This window comes from Lactuca serriola, chromosome 1, assembly GCF_051521515.1.
Source record: "Lactuca serriola cultivar US96UC23 chromosome 1, Lser_US96UC23_V15, whole genome shotgun sequence".
In the NCBI taxonomy this organism is placed as follows: Eukaryota; Viridiplantae; Streptophyta; class Magnoliopsida; order Asterales; family Asteraceae; genus Lactuca; species Lactuca serriola.
In genome coordinates, this window is record NC_136408.1 from 197370865 (window position 1) to 197376864 (window position 6000).

Sequence of the window (6000 nt, forward strand, 5' to 3'; positions counted from 1 at the left end):
CAATACAAAATAAAGCCCAAAATCTTAATAGGCTAACAACTTCATCTATGTTCTTCAGCACTTTCTTCTGTACAAAATAACTGCACGATCTCTGTAACATCCTGTTTCGGATTGTCTGTGATTAGGGTTCGTGAGCCGTGAGCTGGGCATGAGGAAGTCTTGGGTTGCAGCGAGTTGCCAAAGTGTAGGGCTTCTCATCACCTGTCCGTAGATATGAGGATCTTTGGAATCTGAAGATATATCAAAGAAGCTATGATAGTTTGGAAGTTAGGGAAAGTTGGGCCCTTAATGAGACATGGGTGGCATCGGGTACCCTGGGCGTAAGTATGGTTACGCTTAGCGTAACTATGAGTGTGGAATGGACGCGAGTATGTTGAGCATACCAAGGAGGTACGCCCCGCTTAATCTCTCTATATGCTTTTGGGCTAGGCTTTATTGTTGGGCCTTAAGTGTTGGACGAATCTTTGGGCATGTGTATTTAAGACTTTGAGCAGAGAAATAATATAATTATGCTTTGGGCCCTTGGGTTGGGCTTGTCATGTAGGTTGAGGTTTGGGCCTCAAAGAAGCCCATTTATTATTGGGCCTTGGTAGGCCCAATGGGCTTAGGGCATTAATGGGCTGGTAGGTGGTATATCTTTAGACCCAATAAGTGAGAGGTTGGACTTAGCTCCTAATTGAGATAATTGTGGGTTTGGCACAAAGTTAGAGGTCGGTACGTAGCAACAATGTTTATAGGAGCTATTCTTCACCCGAGGTGAGTCTTCTCACTATACATTACCTAGAGTGGTATTTATGTGTAGACCGGAGGGTCTTGTATGCTATGTGTATGTATGAGATTATGTGCATTTTGTTATATGTATGCCATGTGTTGTATAGACCGGACCGGAATAGACCGGACTGAAGGGTCCAACGATACAGGCTGGACCGAAGGGTCCGACGAGCTATGACCAGACCAGAGGGTCCAACGAGCTATGGGACTGGAGGGTCCCGCTGAGACACATCGACTGGAGGGTCGTACTATAGCCTCGAGTGACGTATGTGTTGTATGTGGTATTTTGGGGAACTCACTAAGCTTCGTGCTTACCGCGTTATGTGTTATGTGTTTCAGGTTTTCTTCTCAGGATCGCGGGACGGCACCAACTTGATTGTACACACCAGAGAAAGAGTTAGGAGGATCCTGTATTGATAATGGAGTTGTGCTTTGTAATTCAATAAAAGAGATTTTTTATATGATATGTTATGAAGAGTATGCATTTTTAAAAATGAAAAATTGTTTTAAATTTTCACGTCGTTACAATCTCTATCAATGTTCATCCCTTCAAATACAAAAAGTTTTATTCTTCACACATAAAAATCATCGATTGCTTAGAAAAATCAACTTAAACATAAAAATTTAACCTTGTAATTTGTTATTTGTACAAACATGAAATTGTCTTCATGGGTTTTGATATGTTCATTAATTTAACTCCCAAACCTCACTTTTACCTGCCTGGAGATTGATGTTTGCACGTGATGAGGAGGAGAAGATAAGTAAGTCCTGAAAGCTCGAAAAAGGTAGACTTAAGGTGTTTGGGATTGCTATTTTTAAAACGATGGTATATTATTAAAATTAGTAAGAAGGTAGATAAAAATAATAGTAAGAGATGGGTTGTATACCCAACCAACCCCATTCATTTTGCATGTTTATATATATTACAAATCCAGAAGAATGAACGAGAAACAATGTCATCGAAAATGTATGCTTTCTTTAGTTTAGCCGGTCCAAAAAGATGAGCACCAAAAAATTAATAATAAATCACTTCGTCAAAGCACTTTCTTTGTGATGCACATGATCTACCCAACCCACTGAAGGATATTACCAATCGACATATTGGTAGGTGGAACAATCCCTTACCAGCTACCAACAAGGGTCCAAACTCGCAAAGTATGAGAATAATCAAAACATGGCACATCATCTCAATGTCATCGAGACGAATATAACATAAAACAGAGTCCATTTTCCATGATTTCCTCATGAGGGGAAGTAATTTTTAGAGATGGTAGGAAGGGTATCTACATGAAATAAACTATCTTATTCTTCGATTTCCTCGTTTGGTTCAATGAACAATGTGAAAAAGAAGATAAAGAACTTTAATGAGAAAACAACAAGGCTCAATCAAGAAAAATATGATGTGGTGTTTGCGTAGTTCCTTCAATAAGGTAATGTTTGGTTTTTGTCTCCAGATCTACGTGGCCTCTTCTGTCTGCGCCGCGCAGACCACGCACAGACATTAGCCTTCGCAAACATTTTGGTTTTTTGAAGACTGCAGACCTAAAATGTCTGCGTGCCTTCTTCTTGGCGCAGATGTGGACCAAAGTCTTCTAACATCTTCAAACATCTTCTAGCCTACAAAAAACATATATAACTTTATTTGTTTTAAGTTTTTTTAATTCATATTTTTTCCAACTTTATTAATGATAAACAATTTGAAAAAAAAAATTACAAAACTTAAAAAAACGTTCGACGATACAATCATGATATTTTTGACAAATTTATAAATAAAGATTGATTACAATAATAGTTGTTGAAGTTGTTTATATAAATATGAAAAAAAATCATACTATATTCTTATATTTTTTTGCCAAATTTCGTAAAACATTATTTAATACAGTATCGTCAATTTCTCGAAAAAATATGTATGATATGTTTTTAATGGATTTAATTGAAAAAATTGAAGTTTAGTTCCATCGATTTATGTATCAAATTCTTTGATCACTAATTATAAAGTTTACTTATAACTTCGCAACCAAAGTTGTTGGTTTTTATCAAATATATATGTTAATTCATACCATTTTTATTTTTATTTTTTATCCAATAATATATAAAAGTTGATCTAGATTCGTTAATTATTTATAACAAAGTCATAAAAATATTAAAAAATCACTTTGAAATTTAAAAAAAACCAGTTTATTTAGATTTCAGTTTATTTTAGTAGACCGCAGATGTTAAAATAGGAAACAATCTTCTTTTTTCAGATTTTGGTCCACCTCTTCTACTGCAGAGGTCTACAGATGTGGTCTGCAGATTGCAGACATTTTGCGTTAGAAAAAACAAACAACACCTAAGTAACCTGTTATGAAACCTTTGGTTACTAAGACTATGCCTATCGGTGACAAAAAAGCTCTTCGGTCATCAAAATAATATTAAAAAATAAAAAAAATTGTAAGAAATCCCACCGAGAGAGTGGGTGTATCAAGTAACAAGTTGGTGATTTCTTTTCTCTATTTTAAACCACGTGTCCTCATAACAATTAAAATTGAGATTTTTATAGGATAAAATTGTATATCTAATAAAATTTAACATTATCCATTTCAGAAAAATAAAAAATACTAAAAGTCATAATTTTTTTTATCTATAAAAAGAGTATGATATCATATATCTTCATATCCAATCCTCATTTTGTATTTTTAATCCCCTTTGATTTGTATTCTCTAAATATGGATGATGAGTTTCCGAAATTTTATATAAATCTTGAGACTCTCAAAATTGTTCTAATGCTCAGAACTCTACATTTTTTTTAAATCCCAACCAAGATCATGTCACAAATAATCTTTAAACATCAAAATACTAAAAAAACAACCACGAATGGGATGTTATAGAATATGCCGCTTTAATGTCAGTATGGTGTTTTGTTAGTGAAGATAAGAAACGTGGAAAAAACCAGAAAAAACATCATTGTGGGCACAAATAAAAGAATTGTATGATGTTGCTCGGGTTGAAAATCCAGAAAAGATAAATAGCAGGAACGATGATCAAATGAGAGGCCATTTTAAATGACTTAGTGAAAATGCACAAAAGTGGGTTGGTGTATATTGGGAGGTATAACATCGAAGAAGAAGTGGAATGAGTCAAAAAAGATATTGAGAACGAATCTATTTATGAGGCAAGTAGGAATAAGTTTAACGACATTATTGTTTTTAATGGAGTTATGTGTAAACACGAGAAGTGGGCTTTAGAGTTATATTGTGAGACAGCACATTCTTGTCCTGAATGTGGAATGGGTAACGAAGAAAGTGGTGGTAGCACGAAAAGATCGGAAAAGCCAACTAGTGATGGTTCAACAGTTAAACGTCCAACAGGCAGAGATGCAGCTAAAAAAAAGGAAAATGTAAGGCCTCTAATGAAATCGTTATAGAACTTTGTTCAATGAGGTTTGCTAGAGAAAGTAAACGTGAAGTCATGAAAAAAGGAATCTACTTGGATAAAGTAAGGGAGCAAAAAATAGATGAAATTGAGTTAATGAAGATGCAACTTGTGCATTTGAACACACTGCTACAAAATGAGCAATTATCACTTGAAGAAGAAAACCTGAAATGCTTTCTAATGTCAAATTTTTATAAAAACTAATTACCATTCATTATGTTTTTTTTTTTTTTTTTTTTTTTTCAGTTTTTCTTTTAATGCACTTGTAAGATATTTTATTATGTAGTTTTGTATGACATGTATTTGTTACTTTTGTATTTTATATATTTGTAATATATTTTATGAAATAATGTTGTTGTTTATAAATATTTTTTGCACATGGATTTGTCCTAGGGCACTTGCATACTTTGTCATCTACCAAATCGAATATTATTTTTATCATCTACCAAATCGAATATTATCTTTATCATCTACCAAATCGAATATTATCTTCATTTCCACTTGTCAACTTTGTATCGTATGTTTAAACATTATTTAGATAAACCAATTTAACATTATCGTTATTTCTTATGAAAACTTATCAAGTTCGAATGAATATTCAGAATGGGAAGCACAAGTTGTTCAAAATAATCGACAACTCGATGAAATCATCACTAAATTACTCATATGAGATCATCCTCCTAGAGAAAGGAGGTATTGTGATTGAGAATGTGATCAGGGTGAGGCACGTTTAATGGAAGACTACTTGGTTGACAACCTAACATATGATCAAGCAACCTTTCATCGTAGATTTCGTATGCAAAATCCACTATTTCTCTATATAGTGACAATTGTTACAGCCAATGACCTATATTTTCAACAAAGACGTGATGCCATAGGTATACAAGGTATTTCACCATTGCATAAATGTATGGTAGCTATGCGGGTCGTAGCGTATAGGACATTAGCAGATGCACAATATAAATATTTGAGGATGAGTGAAACTGTAACAAAGGATGTTGTGATAAAGTTCGTAGAAGGTGTCATTTCATGTTTCGGGTGAGGAGTATCTTAGAAGGCCCAATGAAGCTGATTTGGCAAGACTACCTTGTGTAGGGGATGAATGTGGATTTCTAGGTATGATAGAAAACATTGATTGTATGCACCAGACATGGAAAAATTGTCCCACCTCTTGGGTTGGACAATACGTAGGTAGAAGTGGTAAACTAATAATCATTTTGGAAGTCGTTGCGTCGTTGCGTCGTATGACTTATGGATATGGCATGCATTCTTTGGAACACCAGATAAATGCAATCATATTAACTTCCTCTACCAGTCTTCTGTTTTTGATGATGTCTTAGTAAGCCAAGCATCAAATGTGAGTTACGTCGTGAATGGTCGGGAAAATAATATGAAATATTATCTCACTGATGGCATATATCCTTCATGGGCTGCTTTGTCAAGTCAATAACTTCCCCCCAACTTCAAAAATACAAATTGTTTGCTAAACATCAAGAATCCGCTAGGAAAGACGTTGAACAAGCATTTGGATTTCTACAAGCTGATTTTGTATTTCTTCGACACCCATGTCTTTTGTGGGACAAGGATATGATGGGGAAAATTATGATTACATGTATTATCATTCATGATATGAATGTGGAGGATAAACGTTTTACATACATTCACTATTTTGATCCATCCGAATTTCTAAATGTTAGACCTACAAACCGGAAACGAAAAACCTATATTGAAGATGACGAACAAAATTTAGAATATTTCACTCAATGAATTGCATACCTATCTAGTTATATGACCAATAGGGTACAACTTTGTAAT